Source organism: Phocoena sinus, chromosome 6, assembly GCF_008692025.1.
Source record: "Phocoena sinus isolate mPhoSin1 chromosome 6, mPhoSin1.pri, whole genome shotgun sequence".
NCBI classification, from domain to species: domain Eukaryota; kingdom Metazoa; phylum Chordata; class Mammalia; order Artiodactyla; family Phocoenidae; genus Phocoena; species Phocoena sinus.
Genome location: NC_045768.1, coordinates 67,339,375 through 67,367,228, shown reverse-complemented (window position 1 = coordinate 67,367,228; position 27,854 = coordinate 67,339,375). Strand labels below are relative to the sequence as shown.

The 27,854-nt window shown below is 38.8% G+C and overlaps 1 protein-coding gene and 1 non-coding gene across 2 annotated transcripts in view; one reads left to right on the top strand and one right to left on the bottom strand.

Annotated features, from left to right (window-relative positions):
• Positions 1-27,854, bottom strand: part of SH3GL2 (SH3 domain containing GRB2 like 2, endophilin A1) — a 208,191-nt gene that overhangs the window by 83,392 nt on the left and 96,945 nt on the right. The gene's annotated exons all lie outside the window — the stretch shown is intronic.
• On the top strand, positions 5,466-5,581 carry LOC116756200. Its single transcript, XR_004350569.1, has one exon. It is a non-coding gene; the product is annotated as a U5 spliceosomal RNA (small nuclear RNA).

The window sequence follows — 27,854 nt, the reverse complement described above, 5'->3', positions numbered from 1 at the left end:
TTTGGTTTTGTTTCCCTTTTCTACACTCTGCATGAAAACCCACAGTGGGACTTAATTTTCTGGATTAAGAAATGTTCCCAATGAGTTATTTTATAGTTTCCTGTAAACTGTGTTTCTCTGGAGTGAATTACCTTCTGCTCTTACATAATACTTCCTAACGTAGAGCATGCTCGACCTGTCATTTAGAGCTCAGGAGCATATCTTGGACACAGCAGAAGGTTTTCGATATCACTACTACTAGAGGAGAAAGTTATCCTGTGAAGTATCTTTTTAAAAAATGAAGGGGAAGTCTCTTTCAATTGAATTACTCTGGTGCATTTTCTCTACTATTTAAATATGGCTGCCTTTCTTTTATTCTCATAATGAATTACTTTCACTCAAAAAGGTATGATCAACATGTCAAGGCAGAAGCTGGATTTTAAGCACCATAAGAAACAGGTTCCCCAAGAAAAATTAAGAGGAAGACTATTTTCACATAGAAATCTGGCACAAGATTTCAAACTCTAAAATGTAAATACCCATCTGTACATAACTCAGCTTTTAAAAAGCTCACCTTCTGCCCTATTTGTTGTGGATACTTATGAATAAGTAAAATGTAAAAATATAATTAAAGCTCCTTTCATGCTCCCTGTGCCCCCCTCTGCTTCCGCCACCCCCACAGTACCACTCTCCTTCCCAACGGCAGTTTTGTCCTTTTACTGTCTATGTGTCTGTCTTAGTTTGGAGCTTCCCCAAACAGAGTCTGGGTCATGCATGAAGTGACAGCAGTTTATTTGGATGGCGGTCCCAGCAAGCAGAATGAGGGAGCAGAGAAGAGTGGGGCAGAGAAAGGCAAGGCCCAGAAAAGTGTGTTCTGGAGCTGGTTACCACACTCCAGAATTGGGTAATGTGGCTTGCTCCTGCAGTGGTCCCTGTGAGGAACCATGTAGAACACACCTCAGTACTGTTCCTTGGATGAAGCTGGGGCAGTCATCTGATTCATGTTTCCACTGGTTGAAGGCTGCCTCCAGATAGGTCAGGCAATATCCAGAAAAAGCTAAAATTCCAAGACAGAAGAAACTCCTGGGGCAGAAAGGCTGGCGGAAGGTTGCTGGAACTATCCACCAGGCTATGCTGAGGGAATATGACTCTAGACACACAGAGCATATGTTTACCAGGGGGTAGCAAATTTTTAGTAAAGTGGCAAGTAGAACTAGGTTAGGACTTGACGGTCAGTGCTATAGACAGTGTTTTCATCCTCCCAAAATTCATATGTTGAAATTTTAACTTCCAATGTGATAGTATTAGGAGGTGGGGCCCTTGGTAGGTGAATAGATCATAAGGGTGGAGTCCTCATGAATAAGATTAGTGCCCTTATAAGATTAGTGATGTGCCCTCACACATCAATTAGTGCCCTTATAAAGAGACCCCAGACAGCACCTTCTGCCATGTGGGGAAACAGTGAGAAGATGATAATCTATGAACTAGGAAGAGGATCCTCAACAGACACCAAATCTTAGACTGCCAGCCTCCAGAACTATGATAAATAAATTTCTGTTGTTTATAAATTACTCAGTCTATGGTGTTTTGTTATAGCAGGCTTATAAGACAATCAGATACATTCTATGCCTCGTACTTTTTTTTTTAAATTAAAGCACAGTCTACCTCTTATACAGTAAACTTTCCTTCAGAACTCCAAGCTTCCCTTGGAGTGTCTATCTGACCTGCTATGGAGAAAAGCCATAGCTTGCTTGCTTTTTGTTTGTTTTTACAATAATTTGAAAATATAAACATCATTCTTAGCTAGTGAGTTGTTCTAACATAGGCCATGGGTCAGATTTGGCCCACAGATCATGGTATGCTGAAACCTGTGCTATAAAATCTGTAAACAGCGTAAAGGTTTATTTTCTGTTTTTAGCATATATAAATGGTATCATACTGCACCCATCCTTCCATAACTTGTCACACATCAAACTTACAGATGTCGCTGTAGGTAGAGGCAGACCATTCACTTGAACTGCTGTACAGTGTTCCTCTGTAAGACTACATAAAAATTTATTTTTTAGTGATGTATACTTGGGTCGTTTTATGCTTTTCACTATTACAAACAGTTCAGCAATAAGCATCCCTCTGTGAGTGTCTCCTGCTGCATGAGTAGGAGTTTTCTCTAGGATATGTGCCCTGAAGTGAAATTACTGTGTTATAAGGTACACACGATACATGAATCTTTAGTTTATTTCATTACTGCCACATTACTCTCCCAAGAAGTTGTACCAACTTATAGCCCCCCTTCAGCGTACCAAAATTCCCGTTTCTCCACATCTTCCTCAATATTTAGTTTTGTCAGACTTCTTAATTTTTGCAAATCTGATAGATATGGATGTATATTACAATATTGCTTTCAATTTCCATATTCCTGATTACTAGGGAAGGTGAACATCCTTTCACACTAACTGATCTTCTGGGATACCTATTCTATGGGCTGCCTGTGCATATCATGTACCTATTTTTTTGTTGTTTTGGTTGCTACTGATGTTTGCTCTGCTATTGGGTTGTCTTTTCTTACTCACGTGCCACGTGGTAGTTCTTTATCCTCCTTTTATTTTGAAAGTTCTGGCTGGCTATGACTGGCCGAGGTCAGCAGAGTGCAGACCTACAGCAAAGCCTTGAAAAAAAATCAGGAAAAGAGGAGGTGATGGAAGCTCTAATCTGGGTAGATTAGCCAAGAACAGACAAGACAGCCAAGAACAGGGTTCTATCTCTCCCCAGCTCCTAGTCTAGGGCTACTGTTTCATGTGAGAGAGGCAGGCTAGGCTGCCAGTGTCTCCCATTCCTCCACTCCTAACCCTCCAATACAGAAGCACAAATCTGGGCAGGTGCTGCTGAGAGGACTACATCCTCTCCCCCCCCACTCCTTTTCTACTTGCAGGGCAGGGCTTGGCCCCAGGAGCAACAGGCTGAGAACTTTAGGGCTCCAATCACCAAGTGAGCAATCCTAGCTCACTCATCAGGCAGAGATTCCACACTGAGAGAAGCAAGCTAAAAAACCATGCAGTGCCTGCTTGTAGAGAGGGGCTGTCACTCAGGGAGAAGTGGGCTACTGCTCCCGTCCGAAGATCTGATGTAATGGCACAGAGGTTCTGCCCAGGAGAAGAGGGAAGACGTAATGACAGAGAGCTCTATCATGCTGCCTGAATCGACTGGTTTTATTTGGGACATAACACTGTTCATGCCTAAGGACACTGTCAAAAACAATGGAGATTCCGGTGGCAAGCAAATAATCACATGCACCTAGTAGCTTCATGATGTAAGTATCACGATGTATCATACGTATTATAAAATGATGGACCAGCCATAAATTTAACAAAGCCTAAGAGACATCCAAGAAGAGTGCTCCTGGGATCACACTCATCCCTGAGGGTCCTAAAGAGGGAGAACGTATCCTAGGCTGTACCCACTCAGGAGTAACCAACCAGAGTGGGACTTGGGGCAGTCATGAAAACTCCCCAAGTCATACATAGATCCATCAGCAAAATGTGGAAGCCTTACTGACTTAAAAGGTTTAAGCAAAACCTTTGACCAAAACACTGGCTAAACAATAAGCCACTCTAACCTAGAAGGAAGTCAGGAAGTTGGGCTTAAAAATAAAATCATATTCATCCCTCGTGGTCTGGAAGACTTTGTGCCTAGCTAGTGCTGAACCCTCCCTGGAGAGACTGGAGAGAAGACTTCTGAACTACTGGACCCTGGCTAAAAGTGGGTAGAAACTGTAAACTCCCTGAAGTGCGAAAGCAGTCTACAAACCACACACACACATCTAAGTAGCTAGGGTGGCTTAAGCACAAACTGTGATCAATAAATGGTTTATAAAGACCCACAGAAAACCCTTAAGAATTCAGGCCAAAAATAAAAACAAGAAAAAAAAAAAAAAACCTAAGCAAGAAAGTCATAGAGGATGTAACGTGGGGAAAAACAGACTTTACAGAATTAGTCCAGCCAAGTCACTAAACAGATAGATAAATGACCTAACACCAACTTCAGCAAACTTCCTCCAAAAAGGAAGGGGAAAGGAGTGTCAGTATTCAGAGGTGCTACAATATTTTACCTAAAATGTGCAGTTTTCAACAAAAAAATTATGAAACACCCAAAAAACAGAAAAAAACAAAACCCAGAAAAGTTTGACCCATACACAGGCAAAAAAACAGGCAATAGAAACTTACAGGTGCCCAGAAGTTAACAAGACTTGAAAGCAGCCATTTTAAGTATATTCAGAGAACAAAAGGAAGCCAAGCTTACGGAAGTGAAGGAAGGTATGATGACAATGTCTTATCAAACAGAGAATATCAACAAAATGATAGAAAATACAACAAAGAACCACAAGGAAACTCTGGAGTTAAAAAGTACAGTAACTGAAATGAAGAATTCAGTACAGTGGCTCCGCTGTATTTTGAACTGGAAATTTATTAACAGATGAATAGAGACTATATAATCCAAAGAAAAGAAAGAAAAAAGAAGAAAAAAAATAAAAGGAGCTTCAGAAAGGTTTGGACACCGTTAACTGTAGAACATACGCACACTGAAAGAATCAGAAGGAAAGGAGAGAGAATGGAACAGAAATATATTCAAAGAAATAATGGCTGAGAATGTTCCAAATTTGATTTTTAAAAAACAGACTAATCTATATTTCTAAGAAGTTCCATGAACACCAAGTAGGACGAATTCAAAGAGAACCACACCCAAACTCATCAAAATGCTGAAAGCCAAAGATATATTGTTGAAAGCAACCAGAGGAAAACAACTTGTTCTACTGTGGAACATAAAATTAACAGCTGACTTCTCATCAAAAACAATGGAGGCCAGAGCGCTTAAAGAAAAATCAGGAAAAGACATATAAGTTTTGACTGTGGGAGAGAGAAAATCCCAGAACATACATTTGGAAAGGGTCTTCGTAGGTAGCAGAAACCCTCCGGCAAAGAGAGGAAGAACGCAGAATTACCCCAGGAAGGTAGTGCTGAGAGAAAATATGAAGAGAATACTGATCTCAGGTGTTAAAAGATATTACCTAAAACCTACCTTTTCATTACAGTCCATTTTTTTTCAGTCTCTCATCTACGTGATTTGAAAGTTTATGAGAAGTTAACAGCTCTTTCATCTCACAGATTGTTGAGATACATTTCTCAACCAGACCTGTCATCAAGGAATTTTGTATTTAAGTTGATGTATGAAATTCATATAGACTCATTTGTTAATATTCAGAAAGAAGTGACTAAATTATTAACTACTTATAAGCATGTACCATGTGGGTGATAATAAAGGCAAAAGTTAGGTGAGATTAATTACACCACACAATCAGAATTTACTCATTCATATTTTTTAAGTAAAAATTTAAGATTTCAATGTTCGTAAAAAATAAAAGTGGGCAATCAGGAGAAACGCTAGAAGACTCCTCGAACACTGATTATTGATGCTACAAAAAAGGAAGAAATATACTCTGGTTTCTCTTCAGATCATATAAATCTTTCACCTTTTACTAAAGATTTCCCTGGAGAGGAACAATTCTGAGTCTTTCCCCAATTTTTTGAGGCCTTGCTCTCGCAAGGCTTATAAGCATGTACAAAAAGCACATGTTTTACTTTTCAAAAATATATCGTTGTTGGTAGTTTTCTTTATGTTAAAAAAAAGAAGTAAGAAATATACAATGTGAGATTTTGAGGGTACATTATGAAAACTCTGGTACAGAAATAATGCAAATGAAATCCACAAAGACCATTTATTTATACCACAGCAGTAAGCTTGCTTCGCCTCTCAGAAAACGTTGCGGTGGGTTTTTTTTTTTTTTTTTTTTTTTGCTGCTTTCTGTGTATTTTAAATGTGCTTTTACTGTAGAGTATTGTTTATCTTTTACAGTTGAAGCAAATTTACTAATCAGGTACTGGTGATTTAGCTAAAGACATCTGTGAAAGAAAGGGGTATGGGGCACCATGAAGCCGAAATAATGAGCTAGCTCAAGGAACCCAGTAATTATATTTAGAGTACCCTGGATACACCTACACCTACCACTTCCTACTGGAAGCCTAGTTGGTATAATCAGATTTGAACAGAAATTACTGACAGAAGAAAATGGCTAATTTACAAAGACAATAAGTGGTGGTGGAAGCAGCCCTAGCAGACCCTGCAGGGAAGTGGCCCAGAGAAGTCTAAATCCTGATGAGCCATCTGGTAACAGAAGGAACTTTTGTAACCCAACATTTTACAGCACACTCAAAAGACAAATAGCTAAATTACAACTATAAAACGAAACAAAACAGAAGTACCTCCAAAAGGAAATGAATGCTCAAGATGGCATGGAGAAATATTTTCTCTTGAATAATGGATATCAGCTATACTCAATCAGTTCTTGTCCAGCTTAGGGAAGATAACAGTCTTCCTATTAACCTTTAATCAGTTTTCCTAAAAATCCTGAAGAAAAGGTAGATTGTATTATCCAGGTTATATCACTAAGCTTAAAAGTAACCCACTGCAAGTCATGTAGTTACTAAACCAGGATCTACAGACATCTTAAGGCTATACTGAAGATTCTTTGAGAATGGAACTATCTGACTCATCTTGTTGACTCCTCACGATATAAACTCCTGATAAAAAGGAGACCCTCCAAAGTTAGTGGAGGCAAGAACAAATACAGAGTCAGAGGCGGGACAAGATTTACTGCCCTCATATCACAGGTGCACTCCGCCCCCAGTGTTTCTCAATGCAGCGCCCACCTGTACTAGAATTATCCAGAAACGAATTCCAAGTACACTGCACCAGCTCTCCCCCTCTCCCCACACCCACCAGATAGCTAAATCCGAGTATTTGGAGGTAGGGTCTGGGAATCTGCATTTTTAAGTTCCCCAAGTGTAAGAAGTGCTGCCATATTGTGGCAAACCCTAACCTCAGCATCGTGTCACATCAATATATAGTTCTTCCTCTTACTTACATTTATGATATGCTTGGCAAAGTAAAGAGATGCTTGAAAAATCACGATGAGAAGCTCAAACACCCTGTGAGGGAGACACAGAGTGACCTAGTGTTACAAAATGACGATATCTGAATTTTGCCACTGCTTTCTTCTGAAAGCTGTCTTCTGTTTCTCCATATGGAGAAAAGCTGAAGTATTACCATCACCATCTGGAGTTTTAAACAATAAAGCATCAGTAGAGATTTACAGTGTCCCTAGCTTATAAGATCTGAATTCACTTAAAAATTCACTGAGTACAATTGTCTTTTACAAGCCCTGAACCCAAACAACCTGCAAGAGCAGGAGGAAAGATAAACTTATTGGCATGTTTCTAGCCCCCTGTGGGCACCATCACCTATCCAAACTCATTAATTATGTGGAACTCAGAGGTTTCAAACAGAAGCTTCAAACTGAAAAGGTCAGAGGCATAACAGCCTTCAGAAAAAATAATGGGGACAGATCAGCTATTGGTACATCTCTGACTACCGCTAATAGTAATACCAAACACACAGTCTTTTATAGTGTATAGACTATACTTCCAATATCTTAATTAATTTGATCTTCTCTAAAATCTTGTGAAGGGTCCAGCACACTTTGCACACTTCTATTAAGAGGGCTTTTTATCTCTCTGCTGCATCATTTGACTTCTCTTCCCTGGTGAGTTTCTGGGAGGCAGAGACAGTACATTCTCTTCTGTATCCTTAGCATCTAGCATGGTATCTCACTCACGAAGGCACTCACAGATGCAGGAATCCTTTTTGTAACTACATTCTAGAGATAAGACAATTGAGGTTCAGAGAGATCAAGATATTTATCCTGGAGATGCCCTGGGAAGAAAGCAGGCACTTGGCCCTCAAATGTAAGGGGGGCTATCGTGTGGAAAAGGGATTAGAGTAATTTCACATGACTTCACTAGACAAATCTAGATGGGAGTTAGTGGGAGAAAGATTTTAGCTCATGTAAGTTAAGAAGTTTCTAACCATGAGAAACATCTAAATAGGAAATGTGTCCTTTAAAAAGGCAAGTTGCCCAACATGGGAGAGTACAGGAGAGACTGTACAGAAAGGGTTTTATGCATCAGCTGGAGGATCAGCCACATAACCTGTAGAGTCCCATCCAACCAGGAGACTCCATGAGTCTATCCCTTGATAAAACTTATACAGATGGTCATTGGTAGAAAGGATGAGGCTCTCACAGCCTTACATCACTGTTCCCATTGCACCACAATGGATGCCTTTGAAAATCATTCATCTAACAGGTTCTAACAATTCAAAAAGCATCCTATCAGAAATGGGAGTTGAATTTTGTCAAAGGCTTTTTCTGCATCTACTGAGATAATCAGATAAAAACTCTCCAGAAAATGGGCATAGAGGGAACCTACCTCAACATAATAAAGGCCATATATGACAAATCCACAGCAAACATCATATTCAATGGCGAAAAACTGAAAGCATTTCCACTAAGAGCAGGAACAAGACAAGGACGTCCACTCTCGCCACTCTTATTCAACACAGTTTTGGAAGTCCTAGCCATGGCAATCAGAGAAGAAAAAGGAATAAAAGGAATCCAAATCGGAAAAGAAGTAAAACTGTCACTGTCTGCAGATGACATGATACTATACATAGAAAATCCTAAAGATGCCACCAGAAAACTACTAGAGCTAATCAATGAATTTGGTAAGGTTGCAGGATACCAAATTAATGCACAGAAATCTCTGGCATTCCTATACACTGACAAAGAAAAATCAGAAAGAGAAATCAAGGAAACAATCCCATTTACCACTGCAACGAAAAGAATAAAATACCTAGGAATAAACTTAAGTAGGCAAAAGACTTGTACCTAGAAAACTACAAAACACAGATGAAAGAAATTTAAAATGACATAAACAGATGGACAAATATAACATGTTCTTGGATTGGAAGAGTCAATACTGTGAAAATGACTTTACTACCCAAAGCAATCTATAGATTCAACGGAATCCCTATCAAACTACCACTGGCATTCTTCACAGAATTAGAAAAAAAAATTACTATTTGTATGGAAACACAAAAGACCCTGAATAGCCAAAGCAATCTTGAGAAAGAAAAACGGAGATGGAGGAATCAGGCTCCCTGACTTCACACTATACTACAAAGCTACAGTAATCAAGACAGTCTGGTATTGGCACAAAAACAGAAATATAGATCAATGCTACAGGACAGAAAGCCCAGAAGTAAACCCGCGCACATATGGTCAGCTAATTTATGACAAAGGAGGCAAGAACATACAATGGAGAAAAAACAGCCTCTTCAATAAATGGTGCTAGGAAAACTGGACAGCTACATGTAAAAGAATGAAATTAGAACACTACCTAATACCATACACAGAAATAAACTCCAAATGGATTAAAGACCTAAATGTAAGACCAGACACTATAAAACTCTTAGAGGAAAACATAGGAGGAACACTCTGACATAAACCACAGTAAGGTCTTTTTTGACCCACCTCCTAGAGTAATGAAAATACAAACAAAAATAAAAAATTGGGACCTAATTAAACATAAAAGCTTTTGCACAGCAAAGGAAACAAGACGAAAACACAACCCTCAGAATGGGAGAAAATATTTGCAAATGAAGCAACGGACAAAGGACTAATCTCCAAAATATACAAACAGCTCATACAGTTCAATATCAAAAAAAAACAATTAAAAATTTTAAAATGGGCAGAAGACCTAAATAGACATTTCACCAAAGAAGACATACAGATGGCCAAGAGGCACATGAAAAGATGCTCAACATCACTAATTATTAGAGAACTGCAAGTCAAAACTACAATGAGGTATCACCTCACACCAGTCAGAATGGCCATCATCAAAAATCTACAAACAATAAATGCTAGAGAGGGTGTGGAGAAAAGGGAAACCCTTTTGCACCGTTGGTGGGAACGTAAATTGATACAGCCACTAAGGAGAACAGTATGGGGTTTCCTTAAAAAACTAAAAATAGAACTACCGTATGATCCAGCAATCCCACTACTGGGTGTATACCCTGAGAAAACCATAATTCAAAAAGACACATGTACCCCAATGTTCACTGCAGCACTATTTACAATAGCCAGGACATGGAAACAACCTAAATGTCCAATGATAGATGAATGGATAAAGAAGATGGGGTAGGGCTTCCCTGGTGGCGCAGTAGTTGAGAGTCCGCCTGCCGATGCAGGGGACACAGGTTCATGCCCCGGTCCGGGAGGATCCCACATGCCGCGGAGCGGCTGGGCCCGTGAGCCGTGGCCGCTGAGCATGTGCTTCCAGAGCCTGTGCTCTGCAATGGGAGAGGCCACAACAGTGAGAGGCCCGCGTACCACAAAAAAAAAAAAAAAAAAGAAGATGGCGTACATATATACAATGGAATATTACTCAGCCATAAAAAGGAATGAAATTGGGTCATATGTAGAGATGTGGACGGACCTAGAGTCTGTCATACAGAGTGAAGTAATCTAGAAAAGAGAAAAACAAATATCATATATTAACATATATGTGTGGAATCTAGAAAAATGGTACAGATGAACCTATTTGTAGGGCAGGAATACAGACGTGGACGTAGAGAACAGACATGTGGACACGGGGGGTAAGGGGAGGGTGGGACAAATTGGGAGATTAGGTTTGACATAAATATACTACTATGTGTAAAACAGATAGCTAGTGGGAACCTGCTTTATAGCACAGAGAGTTCAGCTCGGTGCTCTGTGATGACCTAGATGGGTGGGGGGGTGGATGGGGGGAGGGAGGTCCAAAAGGGAGGGGATATAGGCATACATATAGCTGATTCACTTCACTGTACAGCAGAAACTAATATATCAGAGTTAGTTCCAGAGCAAGATGCAGTAAGAAAGACTGATTTATCCCCCTGCCTGAAATTAACGAACAAACCATATGATATGTATGTATGCCTGTGCACATGTATACGTGTGTACATGTGTATAAGAAACAACAGTTTTCAAGACTGGGTATCAGGAAATGAGACACTGATCCCTGCCTGGCAGGATACAAATGAGATGGGCCCTACAGCTGCCCCAACTTACTGTTTTGAGAGATTTTACAGGCCACAATGCAAGGAGGAAAAACACAGGTGAAGTCTCAGAGATTAGAGTCCGAGGAGAACAAGGAGGCTAGAATTTGTAGGGCAGAGTACTGGAGTGGAGAGAGCTGCACAGTTGCACAGAGAGAGAACCATGGAGATCTGTAGAGGGTCCCCTTGACTATTCAGCAGAGAACTGATCAACGCAAGCATGTAAGGAAATTAACCAAGACTGCTGAAAGAATCATCCAAGAAGATTAAAGGGAACAGCATTCAAGACTCACATGGAGAGAGGAACAGAGTATATTCCCATCAGAAATATTGGAAAACCATAACTGACTCAGCACTGAGTAGAGAACTTAGAGAGTTCTTGCCTCAGGAGTGCGAAATAAGGTGCTGTAACACCTGCTCTGGTCCTCCCCAGCAAATCTTAAATGAAAGACTCAAAAGATGAAACCTGTTTCCAAGTCATTTAGCTGTGTCCCAGAACTCAGATCCAGAAGTCTTACAGAATATAAAAACCACCAATAAGATAAAATTCACAACATCTCACAACCAAAAATTATCAAAAATGGAAACAAACAAAAAAATCTATAATACAAAAAAACAACTAGTTAAATCTAACTCAGAATTGATGCATGCTATAATTAATTGACAAGAGCATTGAAACAATTGTAATTGTATTCCGTATGTTCAATAATAAACATTAGTTTCATATATAGATATAATGCTAATCAAACTCCCAGAGATGAAATCTACAATGTCTGAAATGAAAAACATACTGGATGACATTAACAGGAAATATTGCAGGAAATTGCTGAATTTAAAATATAGCAATAGAGATTACTCAAAAATGAAACAGAGAAAAATGAATCTAAAAAAGTAAATAAATGAGCACCAATGAGCTGGGTGACAACTTCAAGTGAGCTAATATAAGGATAACGAGTTCGTGGAGGGGAGGAGAGTGGTGGGGGGCAGAAAAAAGATTTGAAGAATGGTTGAGATTTTTCCAAACTTGAGGAAGCCACAAATCTGAGAAGCTCAAAAAGCCCTAAACATAAGAAATATGAAGAAAACCACACCAAAGCAAATCACAATCAAGTTGCTCAAAACCAATGATCAAGAAAAAAAATCTTGAGATCTTCCCTGGTGGCGCAGTGGTTAAGAATCCGCCTGCCAATGCAGGGGACGTGGGTTCAAGCCCTGGTCCGGGAAGATCTCACATGCCGTGGAGCAACTAAGCCCGTGCGCCACAACTACTGAGGCTGTGCTCTAGAGCCCATAAGCCACAGCAACTGAGCCCGTGTGCCAAAACTACTGAAGCCTGTGCATCTAGAGCCCATGCTCTGCAAAAAGAGAAGCCACTACAAAGAGAAGCCCGTGCACCGCAACGAAGAGTAGTCCCTGCTCGCTGCAACTAGAGAAAGCCCGAGCACAGCAACAAAGACCCAACACAACCAAAGATAAATAAATAAATTTATTAAAAATAAATAAATAAATCTGTGAGTCTGTTTCTGTTTAAAAAAAGAAAGAAAAAATCTTAAGAGTGGGCCAGAGGAAAAAAGACATGCTACATACAGAGGATTAAAGGAATAAAGATTCTGGATGACAGCATAAACAATATAAAACAAACAAACAAAAAAAACGTGGAGCAACATCTTTAAAAGTACTAAAAGAAAAAAGTGTCAACCAAAAATTCTATATTCAGTGAAAATACCTTTCAAATGCAAAGGCAACATAAAGACATATTCAGAACTACAAAAACTAAAATAATCCATCACCACAAGAACCACACTAGAAGAAATGTTAAAGGAAGCTCTTCAGGGAAAAGATAAATGATATCAGATGGAAATCTAGATGTACACAAAAAATGAAGAGCACAGAAAATGCTACATGGTTAAACATATTATATATGTGTATACACACACATATATAAATGTATGTACACATGGTTAAATAACATATTTTTATATATAAAGTTCAAAGCAAGTATCAATGAAATAAAAAGCAGAAAAACAATAGAGAAAAATCAATAAAACAAAAAACAGGTTCTTTGAGAAGATCAATAAAACTGATAACCCTCTAGGCAGGTTAATCAGGAAAAAAGAAAGAGAAAACGAATTACCAATATTAGGAATGAGAGAGGTGATATCACTACATATTCTACAAATTTTAAAGGACTAATAAGTGAAGTTTATCCCAGGAATATAAGGCTAGATTAACATTCCAAACATCAATCACCATATAAGAAGCTAAAAAGGGAAGACAATATAATCTTCTCAATAAGATACAGAAAATGCATTTGACAAAACCCAACATCTACAAACCCTCAGCCAACTAGGAGTGGAAAGGAACACCCTCAAATTTAACACTTCATGTACAGGTAAGATCATACTTAACGATCAATAAAACGAAGTCATTCTTCCCATGATCAGGAACAAAGCAAGAACATTCACAAGGATGTTCAGGCTTAACATTTCTATTCAACACTGTAATGAAGGTTCTAGCCACTGAGATATGTATTATTATATAATAAAATGAGAAAGAGAAGAAAAAGAATTCAAATTAAGAAGAAAACAGGTAACAAAATTTTCTGTGTAGAAACTGCAATGTAATCTACCAAAAAGGCTACTAGAACTAATAAGTGAGTTTAGCAAGGTTGTAGGAACTAAGGTTAACCTACAAAAATCAACTGTATTTCTATACACTAACCATGAATGAAAATACCATTTAAGATGGCATCAAAAACGTAAAACATTTGGGGATGAATCTGACAAAAAAACAATACCTGTACAATGGAAACTATGTCATTGCTGAGAATTTTTAAAAGACCTAAATAAATGGAGACCTAAATAAAAACCTTGTTCATAGGTTAGAAGACTCAATACTGTTAAGATCTCTATCCCTCCAAATTGACCTATAGCCCCAACTCAATCTCAATCAAAATTCTAACAATCTTTTGTGTATGTGTAGAAATTGACAGGCAGATTCTAAAATCCAAATGGAAATACGAATAACACAAATAGCCAAAACAACTTAGAAAAAGAAGAACAGAGTTGAAGGGCTTACACTATCTGATTTCAAGATTTATTATAAAGCTACAGTAATCAAGGCAGTATGGTACTGGCATCAAATAGACAGATTAGTGTAACAGAATAGAGAGTCCAGAAATTAATAAAGATATACAGGACAACACATTGTTTTAAACAGAGGTGGAGAGACAATTCAGTGAAGAAAGAATAGTTTTCAACCAATGGTGCTATCACAATTGTATATCCATGCACAAAAACAAACAAAAAAACTTCAATCCGTATCTTCCACCATATACAAAAATTAACTCGAGCTGTTCAGAGATCTAACTCTAATACCTACAACAATAAAACTTCTAAAACTAAACATAAGACAAAATCTTTGTAATACTGGATTAGGTAATGATTTTTTTAGATATGACATCAAAAGCACAAATTTTAAAAGAAAAGAATGATGAATTAGATCTTCAAAATTAAAATCTGCTGCTGCTCCAAAGACAGTGCTAGGAAAATGAAAAGTCAAGCCATAGACAGAGACAAAATATTTACAAAGCATACATCTGATAAAGGACTTGTATCCATATATAAAACAGAACTGAACAAGAAAACGAACAACCCAATAAATGGGCAAAAGATGTGAAAATACACATCATCAAGGAAAATATAGGAATGGCTAATAAACACATTAAAAGATACTTAGCATCATTAGTCATTAGGGAAATACAAATTAAAACCACAATTAAGGGCTTCCCTGGTGGCGCACTGGTTGAGAGTCCGCCTGCTGATGCAGGGGGACGCAGGTTCGTGCCCCGGTCCGGGAGGATCCCACATGCCGCGGAGCAGCTGGGCCCGTGAGCCATGGCCACTGAGCCTGCGCGTCCGGAGCCTGTGCTCTGCAACGGGAGAGGCCGCAGCGGTGAGAGGCGCGCGTACCGCAAAAAAAAAAAAAACAAAAAAACCCCACACAATTAAATACTACTGTACACTGTATACCTATTAGAGTGGCTAAAATTAAAAAGCCTGCCATACCAAGTGCTGGTGAGAATGTGGAGCAACAGAAGCTCTCCTATACTGCCGCTAGGATGTAAAATGGAACAACCACTTTGTAAATTGGTTTGGGAGTTTCCTGAAAACCTAAGTATAAAACTGTTATATGATTCAGCCATTCCACTCCTTGACTTACCTAAGAGAAAAGAGAGCATATCTCTGTCCATAGAAAAACTTATAGATGAATATTCACATAAGCTTTATTTGTAATGCCCCCAAACTGGAAGCACTCCAAACATCCATCAACAGGTGCATATGTGTAAACAAACTGTGGTATATCCATACAATGGAATACTATTTGGCAGTATAAAGGAATGAACTATTCATATATGAATACGGATGAATCCCAATAATTATGCTGATTAAAATAAGTCAGATGACAAAAGAGTACATACTGTATGACCATATTTATATAAGACTCTAGAAAATGCAAATTAATCATAGCAAGAGAAAGAACAGCAGTGGTTGCCTGGAAAGATAAAGCCAGACGTGAAAGGGAGTGATTACCAAGGGGCCTGAGAAAAATCTGAGGGGCAATGGATACTCTCTCACTTTCGGTGTTTCATGAATGGTTTCATGGATGTATACATATGTCAAACATTTGCAAACTGTGCGCTTTAAATAGGTGCACTCATTGTATGTCAACTGTACCTCAATAAAGCTGTTAAAAATAGGACATCCCGTCAAAGTCAAAGAACCAAGATTAATATGCTGTATCTATCCTCTTACTGCTTCAAATAAAGTAGAAGTAGTAACAGTAGCAGCAAAAGCAGCACCAGTAGCAGCTAATATCTGAGGAGTTATTGTGTATCAGGCATCCTTTGAAGCACTTTATATGAGTTGACTCATTTATCACTCAGGACTGCCCTGTTGTTTTATGAAGCAGGTGCTATTATCACACTTCACAGATGAAGACTGGCTTATTTCATTTAGCGTTATATCTTCGGGGTTCATCCATGTTGCGGCATGTGTCAGAATGCCCTTCCTTTTTAAGGCTGAATAATATTCTGTTGTATCTATGTACCACATTTTGTTTATCTGTCCATCTTTCCATGGACCTTTGGGTTGTTTCCACCTCTTGGCTATTGTGAATTGTACTGCTGTGAATATGGGTGTACCTGACTTTCAGTTCTTTTGGGAATTTACTCAGAAGAGGACTTGCTGGATCACATGGTAACTTTATGTTTAATTTTTTGGGGAATAACCTTACCCTCTCATTCTTGAATTGTAGTTCACAGAGTGAACTTTCTAGAAGGCAGATCTGACCATGTCATTCTGAGGGATAAAATTCACTAACGGTTCCCTAACTGACTTTAGGGTGAAATTCAGATTACTCAACACAGCGGGTCTTTCCCAGAAAATTCCATCTTACCCTGAGACCCCTACCCAAGGACTTCACTCCTTCCTCTAAGGTTCCAAAGCACCTTTTACATATAGTATCTCTATTAGCACGTCCCTCAACTCTGTATTAATGGTTCTACCTCTCCCAGGAGGCTGTAAGCTACTTGACAACAAGATTCATATTTTTATTCTTTCATAGTGCTTAGAACATTAGTAGAAACTTAATACGTATATGAATGAATGCCAGTTCAGCTATCCAAAGAATAAAAATATTGCCGTTTTGTAAAGTAAGCACTGTAACAGAGGAGACAGAATATAGGTTAAACATCTGTGTGCGTGTGTGTGTACAATGCACATAGGTTAGACACACACATACATATATGTGTAATGAGAAAACCTCTTTTTTTATATGTAACATGTAGTCATTCACATGTTAGTTTCCATTTTCATTCTTAAGTTCTTTATGATGCAGTCTGGGGGCCCTGCTAAGCACAGTGGGGGAAAAGAGGCCAATGATACACAGCCCCCTTGAATGACAGGCACAGTACCAGATACAGGCTAATATCTAGGGTGTCTCTCTGCTGAGGAGTAACATGCATCTGTGCATGGACTGGGCCTTTGACTTTATGAACACGCCACACAAGAAATATGTTCTTCCATGTGGGACTAGGAATCTGGGATGACTTCTTGATTAAAGGTTTAACAAGCTTCTGCTTTATACTCATACACAGAGGAAACATGGTTTCACTGTCTAATAATAAGATATTAGAAGAGTACTTCAGCATGCAGCTAAACCTGATAAAAGATTATGGATAATGGTTTTCCTGAAGCAACAAGTCAAACTAAAATAAATGACAGTTTTGAACTGTGCACACTAGACGACTGCGGGATTTTTTTTCCTTTAATTCTGTGAATCTTTCTGGTAAATAAAAAACATCAGATTTTCCAAAAAGATTCTGGCTTTCCACACTGCACTGCCACAGGAAAAGTAATAGTCACAAACCACATTGCTGGGCTTTCTACCGATGAGCTGGGCCTAAAAGGGGAGTCGTGCCCTCGGCCCATGCCAGGTCACTATAAAGGAGTGACCTCTCTCACAAGATATAAGTAAACAAAACAAGCTTCTTCCAGGCCAAATGCATTCTCCATGGATCCTAAATGAGCAAGCCTTGGGACACTTCAACCTGCACAATTAGGAACATTACAGATCAGCAGAATCTCTGGGCTTAGCACTTTACCTACATTAGAAACAAGTGTTTTGATAGGAGTAAGAATCATGGCAGCAGGAAATAAACTGATAAACGAAAGTATATCAAAGCCACAGAATCAATTTCTGAATATAGAGAAAAATTATGGCCTGGTCAGTTAGGTCTCAGAATTAAAGAAAATATACTGGTGCCAGAAGTGGAATTCTTGCATCAAACTTAAAAAGCCTAAAATTCAGTTTTTCAATTCCAGTAAAATCTAAAAGCTATGGTAACCAAGAACCTCAAATGAACTTTGAAGTTCCTTAGACCTGAATCATGTAATCAGGTTGGATTTGCATAGCCTAATTTCTTAAGTGGGGCCATGCAGACAGCCTTGAAACACTTTTAAAACCGATCTCAGTAAGTGGACCTCCTTCACATAGCAAATTGGAAGCGCAACAAAGGGCATTCATTATCTGAGTTACATGAGGGTAAGTAAAGTGGTCTGTTTAAGCCACCAGAGAGACCTGACCACTGTGCTTGTGATTAGGGAACATTTAATTTATGAGTGCAATGTAATACAATCATATATATTTGCTAACTATATACACGATGAGGTTCTAAGGAAGTCAAGATCTAACAGGGTCCATCCTCAAATTTTACACGTTTAAAAGCCCAAGTGAGAATATGTTCTACTCCAGGGTTCCTAAATTACTCAAGGTAGAGTTTCTCTAGAAACAAATATCTGACATGAAACAGGACCAAGAAGGGTGAAGCTCAAATAATTAAATGTATGACATACGGCAATCAATTAAGCTGAAGCAAAATTCAGCATCGCTGAATATGAAAAACAAACTGAAGTGTAAGGGAAATTGTAGGAGGAAAAAAAAAAGAACAAAGGGGTAGAGGTGGTGATGAGAATGTCAAGAAGCAGGCACAGCAACTGGAAAGAGCAAAGGTGACCATGAGGGGAAGAAAGAGGACAAGACAATAAGAATGGTCCAGAATCCAGGGACAGACCCTTCTTGAGCCATCTCAGAGGCCCTGAGGGCACCCCTGAATCACAGACCATTCAGAATTGAGATGCCCAGAGGTAAAGTTCTGCTGAATTCTCTGTGTACACTCTATTTAACACGATGGGGACAGCATGCATAAAAGCCACATGTTTCTAAGAGGACAAATGTGAAAATGTGTCTCTCCAGGTCTCACCCTGTATTTGGAATGTAAAGAGTAAATACGTGTGATGGGTATTGTGAGATCATATATGTCTATGGGGTTACTTTATCACCTGTTGTGTTGGGACAGGATTTCGATTATCAGTAGCAAGTGGAAAAGACTTATGTATAGGCTGTGCTTTATATCTTAGGGGTAAGGATTTAGGGTTAAGTTCTAACAGCTGTAAAGTAAATGTCTCATGCCAATGATAACTCTCACTCCCCTCTGACTGAAACATATGTACACAGTATATTCTCCAGAAAGTGAACAATTTTCCACATCAGTAGATGACTGAAATGAAACGGTTAAATTTAATTTAAGCTTCTGTTCATAAACACACCAAGTTCACAAATGAGACTGTCTGTGTAGCATAAACTCAGTATAACGCAGTAGGATATAGGTAGATCACAGAGAATGCTCTAAGTGCCACCAGCTTACCAATGTTTTGTGTGCATCTGTCCTTCAATTACACAGCTTTCAAATACACAAAGGACAACAAACAGCCCTAGAGAGAGGTGAGATCTGAAATTATTAAATTAAACCACAGAGGTTAGGTACTGAGATTACAAACACGTTCTGCATAGCCCCAAGAGGTACACTCAGAACCAAGAGATGAGAACGGGAAGATATCTTCAGCTCTGCTTCTGAGTACGGACTAGCTGAGAATAATAGTTATTGTGATCTCACTGAATTCTCATAACAGCCTAATGAGATTACAATAAAGAAATTGAGGATGAGAGACAGTTTTGCCCAAGGTAACAGAGCACATGTGTTGCAGTCAGGATGCAGAGGCCTACCAAAAGCCAAGGTTCTTTCTGTCATTCTAGCTGTACTCACAAGTTTCTGGTCTTCAGCGTGGGTCAAACGGTTGGCTGACCACTGGTCAGCAGTTGGGGGGGCTTTATACGTCACATCGTTGTACACAGATGTTGCCTAAAAGTCCCTTGTTACCCTGACATGCTACAATTCTCTTACCAAAGCACACTGCTTGCATTTCCTTTCAACACTTACTACTTTGTTGAGGCAAAACCCTACAGCAGCTTTCTCTAGCCTTCTCTGGCTCTTAATTAAGTCTCTCCTATATAGGAAGCAGGATTCTACTTTTTATGTCATTATTCATTTTAACAGTATAAGATTAGCCTTAGACATCAGGAAGAGAGGGATAAATGAGGAAGATCCAAGTGACTTGAGCTGGGAGTGGGAAAAAAAAAAGATGCAGATCTTCCTTCATAAATAAAACTTTCCATTCACACACACACACACACAAAAAAACTGGAATGAAGACACAAACAGTGTGGACCATATAACTGAACACAGGAAAGATTAAACTCACTGCATTCTTTCATTCTTATGACAGAGCTAAATGACCATGAAAGTTTACCAGGGTAAGAAAAGGTAAGAGGAAAATAAAGTGAGCTATGGGTTTCCTTAGGAATAGCAATTGTTCCTGCTGCATCTGGCAGCAACGTAGAGCATAGGAAAGTTCATGAAAAAGTGCTAGCATCACAGGCAATGTGGAGAAAACATTTACATTAAGACACCATAAAACTACATTCACATCTATCATGCCCTTCTGAAAACTTCAGCGCACATTCTAAGGAAATGAAGATAACTAATTTAAAGGTGTGAAAAGAAGTATGATCCTATAGAAAGGGCACAAGCATGGGGACTGGGAGACCTGGAATCCAGGCCCTACTGAGTGGCCCAGAGTCCCTTAACTCCAAAAAAAAAGGTGTAAATTCCCAAAGAATACAATTCTAAGCTTTGTTTAAAATCTGAAATTTACAAACTGGATGAAACCAGCACATGTTATTCTAAACAGTCACACTCATTTTAAAAGTCAGATTTATCATTATGAGTATCAAGATTCAACCTTGATCAATCTCATAATTAGTTGGTCTCACAGCATCTTAAACATCTTCATGAAAAGAGGTTCACTTAGTCTAGTTGTTAAAAAAAAATGTTTTTTTTTCTGAGCCACAAAATCCTTAAAAAATTTCCCTACGCATAGAATGTAGCTGATTTTCATTTGGCAAAGGATCAGAAATTCTGGACACACCCGGGCTACCTCCACATTTCATCTGGGTTGAGTCTTCTTTGAAGAGCTTGAGGTTCCTGCCAATGTCTCATGTATACACACCTTGAAGGATTTAGTAAAGACGGCTGGGTTGTCTTCTGTCCCAGTCCTAAGTGGTTTCTAAGGGCAGGATAAAATAACTGGCTTCGTTCAGGTCAGAGCAAGAGCCAGGATTAACAAAAGGATAATCAAGTGACATAACCAGCTGACTGCAAGGCATTAACAGATTCAAGAGCATTTGGAACACTGCAAGGGACAAGTGTCTAAATTTAGTTTAATAGGATTTTCTGCAGCATATTTCCCTGTCTTTCTAATTTATTTTTTTTCTGATATTTTCAAAGTCACAGAACCAGTAACATACTGTTTTAAATACTAAAGGTTTTTTAAATGTGTTTAATATCTGTCAGGGCCAGCTACCTTCTTTATATTTTTTTCAAGCTATACTTGATTATTTCTCCATAAAAAAATCATGATAATTTCTATAGTAGCATTTTTTACAAGTATCATGTTACATTTATAGTTTAATTCAGGTAAAACTGGTACCTTTATGATGCTGAGTCTCCTCATCTAAAAAAGAACATGGTATGCCTTTCTATTTCTTATGCCTCCTTCTAAGGAAGAATTTTACTTTATTTTTTTTTTAATTTAAGATAAAAAAATTTATTCCTAGCCATTTTTTTTTTAATGCTACTGCAAATGAGGTCTTTTCTCTTCCACTCTATCTTCTAACTGGTGGTTGTTTTTATCTATGTAAGCTATTTCTGTATGTAATATTTCTGTATGTAAAATGAGTGTGCTGGCTTCCCTGGTGGCGCAGTGGTCGAGTGTGTGCCTGCCGATGCAGGGGACACGGGTTCGTGCCCCGGTCCGGGAAGATCCCACATGCCGCCAGAGCGGCTGGGCCCATGAGCCATGGCCGCTGAGCCTGCACGTCTGGAGCCTGTGCTCCACAATGGAGAGGCCACAACAGTGAGAGGCCCGCGTACGGGGGGGAAAAAAAAAAGAGTGTGCTTATTGTTTGTCATGTTATTCTATTTTGATCCCCATAAAGCTTTCTAGGTACACAGTCATATCATCTGATAATAGCAATGATTTTACTGCCTCTTCCAGTTTCTATACTCCCACTCTGTTTTCCTTGTTGAACTGTGTTGATGACAAAGTACCTCCAGAATAAAGTTAAGCAACAGTCTTATTCCTGACTCTAATGGGAGTGTTTTAAAATTTTGGCATGATGCTGGTTGGTGAGACTGAGGCAGATTAAGGAAGCATTAATCTATTCCTATAAGGAATTACTGGAATGAATACTCAATTGTATCAAATGCCTTTATCACTTCCGGAAATAATTATATACGTCTCCTTGCACCTAATATGGCAAAATGTGTTAGCAGCCTCCCTCATAGTAAGCCATCATCGGGCTTGAATAAGACCAACTGGATTTCCTCCCCCAACATTTTGTTATTTAAAAACTTGAAAACAACAGTGCAAGAATAATCTATATATGTACTATCTCAATTTTTTAAATTAACAATTTTGTACGTTTGTTTTTGATGTGTATATATATATTACGTACAGGTTTATATATATATTTTTTGCTTAACCATGTGAAAGCAAATTCCAACTTTATGACACTTCATCCCCAAATATTTTATTAAGCAACTCCTAAGAATAAGCACATTGTCTCAAATAACCACATGCTAATACCACACTTTAAAACAATAATTTCCTAATATCCATATCTTTACCCATGTGTGATTTGCTTAGATCTTCAGAATATCTTTTAAACTCACTTTCCAGAACATCCAATCATGGTTCACGAATGACATTTAGTTTTTATATCCTTCTAGTCTTTCAGTCTGAAATGTTTCCCCTACCCCTTCTTCTTTTTCTTCCATGACACTGGTATTTCAACAGACCAGCTCAACTGTTTTGGAGAATGTTACAAACTTCAGATTCATCCAATTGTTTTCTGATGGCGTCACTTAACTTGGTCCTCTATGTACTTTTTGAAATCTCAAAGATAGGTGCACAAGCTTAATTAGGTTCAGGTTAATTATTTGGCTGAAGACTGCTTCCTAAGGTGAGGATATGTGCTTCAGGTTACATCACATCAGGAGGCATACATGTCAGGTTGTCCCACTATTATCAATGCTCAGTTTGACCAAGTGGTTAAAGTGGTCACCTCCAGGTTTCCCCTTGATAAAGTTAGATTTCCACCTTTTCAATTAGGAATAATTTTGTGGTGTGACAACCTAGTACCATACAAACATATTAATGACTCTAACATCATTTATCAAAATCATTTTTTCAATTGGGGGTTAGAGAATTGTGATTTTCTAACTCTATCATTCCTTATACATTTACTAGGTGTCATTCTTCTGTAAAAAGCAAGCTATTTTTTGCTTCATTTAATTCTTTCCTTTCTACCCTTAATTTAATTATGTCTGATAGTAGGTTCAGACATAATCCTGCTTTTTAAAAATGTTGGTCTGCCTCTACTTGGTATACCATCACAGACGTAATCATATTAAAATGAGGTCATACTGCATTAGGGTGGACCCTTAATCCAATATGACTGATGGTCTTATAAACAGAGAAGAAACAAGGAAACATGAAACATAGGGAAAACACCTTGTGATGACAGAGGCACAGATGGAGTGATGTGTCTACAGACAAGGAACACCAACGATTGCCAGGAGTACCAGAAGCTAGGAGAAACATGGAACAGACTCTCCTCTAGAGCCTTCAGACAGATCATGGCCCTGCCAACACCTTGATTTTGGACTTCTAGTCTCCAGAACTGTGAGAGAAAAAATTTCTGTTGTTCTAAGCCACTTAGTTTGTGGTTGTTACAGCAGCCCTGGGGTACACACTGCTTTGGTCTCATTCTGTCATATTTTAGGTAATATTTTGTCTTTAAGCATTTACATGTTTTTCAACATTTGGATATTTTCCTTTGTATATTGTTAGGACATGTATATGCTGAATTTTAAAAATTATTTGAGGTCCTGAGTTTCTGAGAGGATGACTCACTTCCAACTTCTCAAAGAGATGATAAAACTCAAGCCCCACCCTCAATTCCCCGCCTCCTGTGGTCTCACCCCCCCCTCACCCGGCCCCGACTCCGACTTCTCCCATGACAGATCAGGTCTTCAGTTACCTCCTCATTTTTGGTCCCTGATATTTCCTTTATTTTCTGGTTATCCCTGATATTCATTAAAACATATAATTGTTATATTTTATCCAGCATTCCTAAGTTTTGTAGCAAGATATTTTTTTTTCAAGTTTTCTGGTCTTATTCCTCTGTGCACAGATTTCTCCTGTGTACAGATTGTGTTCATTCAGACCTCAGAGGGGGTCTTCCTTGATGGATTAGACACTCCATTTTCACTGCCTCCCTCTCTGCTTCTGTGGGCCCACTGCAAGGGGAGGGGTTATGAAATGGTGGAACGTTACAGCTCATTTTACCCATGAGGAAGGAAGGCCCAACAGGAAAGGACTTGCCCCAAGGGCAGGCACACTGCACGTGAACACAATGAGACACAGCTGCAGGCTTCATCCCTCTCGAAGCAAGTCTTAGAGGCGAGTTCATCTGCCACTCTGCTGGATATGGTTCTAATATTAAAAGCCATTTGCCGAGCATCTTTATACCATATGTTTAAGTCCTCAGAGTTGGATTCAAAATATTGGAATAAGTGTTTTCTTTAGTCTGTGGAACATCTAGGAAACCATATGGCCTCATTGCTGACAAAATTTTAACATAGGCCTTTGTAATATTTAGGAGACCGTTCCAATCAAAAGCATAGAATATAGGACATTTTCCAAAGAAGAAGGGTAAAATAAAGGGAAAAGATGAAAAAATTTTAATGGCAAGTGAATCTGGCTAAAGAACAAAAGACAGACAATAACGGGTAATCTTCAGAGAAACAACAAAGACAGACTCAGAAATGAATACTGGCTAACCTCACGTAACCTAGCCATCAGGAAACCACAGAAAAAGAGGGCTAAGGGAGAGATCTCTAACAACTTCACAGTTCTGCTGAGTTTTCAAGCTCACAGCTGGCTTTTAGGATACCACTTAAGGAAATTTTAATTGGACTTCCTGGACTTAAATTTATTCTACTGGGTAAATCATATGTATATGGAAAAACATAATAAAAAAGTCATAAATGCCTAGCAGGTTGAGAGAAATCTGGCCACATCTTCATATATGATTGAAAGAATATGAGGTAAATAGCCCATCCTCTGATTCCAAATGGGTAGACACAATCAATTCAAAACAAACTAACAAAAAAAAAAAAAGAAAAAGAAAAACAATAAGTCCCTAACAGATGGATCCTGAATACACAGAGGAGCTCAAGTCCTCTAAATATAATTTTGCCCACGTGTTGGACCATATGTTCTCCTTTGGAGATTGTGGTAGCCAGAACTATTTTCTTCTTTCAGAGAGATCACCAGCAAGCGTGACAATGCAAGGCACTCTCACTGGGACAGTAAATTGATGCATCTATCCTGGGATGCAAATTTGCAATAGGGGTAGAAATTTAACAGGTATATTTTTTGATCCATCAACATGACCCCTGGGTATTAAGTCTAAAGACACGATTGAATAGGGTTTTCACCATGACATAATTATGACAAATACTGACAACGACCTAAACATTCACCATTAGATGACTGGCTAAACAAATGATGGTACATGTCATCAGTGAAATTCTATGTAACACGTAAAATGATGGGGCACTAAACCAGTGGAGGTGACCTTATTCGAAGAGCCACGTGGTCTTTCCTGGGAGTTTAAGCTCAGGACGTAACACACTGAAACAGGCAAGCACTGCTGGTCAGCCACGTGGGGCCAGTGTTCAGCAGGGCAGGAGGGCTAAGGAGCAGGGAGAGCCGCAGGAGACAGACTAAGGCTCTTCTTGCTTGAATGCCAACCTCAGTGAATTTCCTCTTTGGACTGTGTACACTTGGGGTGGGAGAGACAGGAGAGGACATCCCTGGAGGGTAATACTGAAACTCCTGTCAATCTGGCAAGTATATATTTCAGTGGGTTTTAACTTAGTTTGGAGAAACATAAGATGTGACCATTTATTTCCTTCACCTTGAATGATATGAAAGAGTTTATGCTGGTTGCACAGAAGTCTAATAATATCTTCACCAAATGATTGACGGTAAACCCATTAGGATTATATAGATGGAAATATTTCAGGGAATTTTGGCTTTTTTCCCACATGCTATTCTGTCATTTTATTTTTTACAGTTTGCATATACTATACCTTCAGGAAAAGAATAAAAACTGAATGAAAAAACTTGATGAAACATCTAACTTCTCTTCAAGGTCAGAAACATCTTCCACTGTACTTGTAACCTACACAGAACAGGAGCTTAAAGTCTAATTTGGTCCAACTCCTCTACATATGCAGAAACAATGCCAGAGAGTTTGCTAAATGACCAGCATCATTTTCTCCATCTAGTTTCATCTTTTATTTCCTTTTCTTCTTTCTCAGTTATTTAATACTTCTCAACTTTGGCTGATAAAATTTTACCTCTTGATACTATGTCCTACTACCTTAGGTTATCTAAAGCCTGGGATTCAGAACCATTCCAATACAAACATATTCACACAGATGAAAAAATAAAACTTCCCAAGGATTTTCTGCTGGTTCTCTCCCATTCATGAAGACTTTCCAGATATCGATCTACCTCTTTTGCTCTCTGTCTCCCTCTCTCTCTCTCATACACACACACACCTGTGAGCACAAGTTTTCTCTTTCATTAATCCCCTAGAACTGTACACCATTAAGGTTCTTCAACAACCACACTGCATTCCCCACAGAGATTTCCCCACCTCTCCGCATAACTATTGTCAAATGTTCTATCTTAAGGCTCAATGACCTCAAGGCCTTTGCTCCTCTGTCCAACATAAAGGGTAAAGGAGTACACAGCACAGAGATGAGGCTGCTTTTCAATCCGATTCCATTTCTATGTGGACCAAAAATAGAAGCCAGTTCAAACAAAGTTCAAAAATGCTACCAGCTATATTTTACTTTCCTGGGGCCACTGGATACTGAAAAGCTCATGTATTTGTATAGTCCAGAACTTAGAGCAGGTCTGGAAAGCTCTATCTCCAAGGCTGATATGAAGAGCAGTAATCATTGACAATATGACTTGGATTATTTCATGAGGCAGAAGTTCAGAGTCAGAAGGCACCATGCTTTATTAGACCAGACAATGGAACCCTGGGGAGGTTAAGGTGTTGACCAAAGCCATAAGTGAACAGCTGTGTCTGGAGTTGAGTCCAGGTCTCCAAGTCTTCCTACCCAGGAGTCTATCAAAGTACATAATATTCATCCTTAAGTTTTTCTAGGGTAGTACCTGGTCAAATATATTTAAGGCTGATGACAGAATCCTACACACCAGCTACAGGACAAGATTAGGGGTGAACAGGAGTAAGTACAGAGAGACAGAAAGCAGAAAATGAATATGCTTTTCAAATTCTAACAGCCCACTTCCAGATTCTGGAGATTCAATGCCAATCTGATATTTCTTTTTCCTTTCAAGCAACATCATGATGATAGAGCAGATGAGAAGACAAGAAGAATGCAGGAGAAGCAACCCAGGCCACACAGTGAGGAGATATGGCTTACAACTCCTAGCAGTTTCTGTAACTGCGAAACTGTGGGATATTTAAACCTTCCTTGATTCACTTCAAGCTCAGTAGTCAAAAAGGCTGTTTGGGAAGCAATGATGGGGATTCCTTGATGAAGTCATTAACAGAAATTATGCACCAGGGGATTTCTAATGAAGTTGCTAATACAAGAACTGTTTATGCCAGATGACTAAAAATGTTGCTTTGAATTCCTCAGGTTATATTATGAACACAAAAGCTGGGACTGGCTACTACTCTGATTGGAGTTTATACAG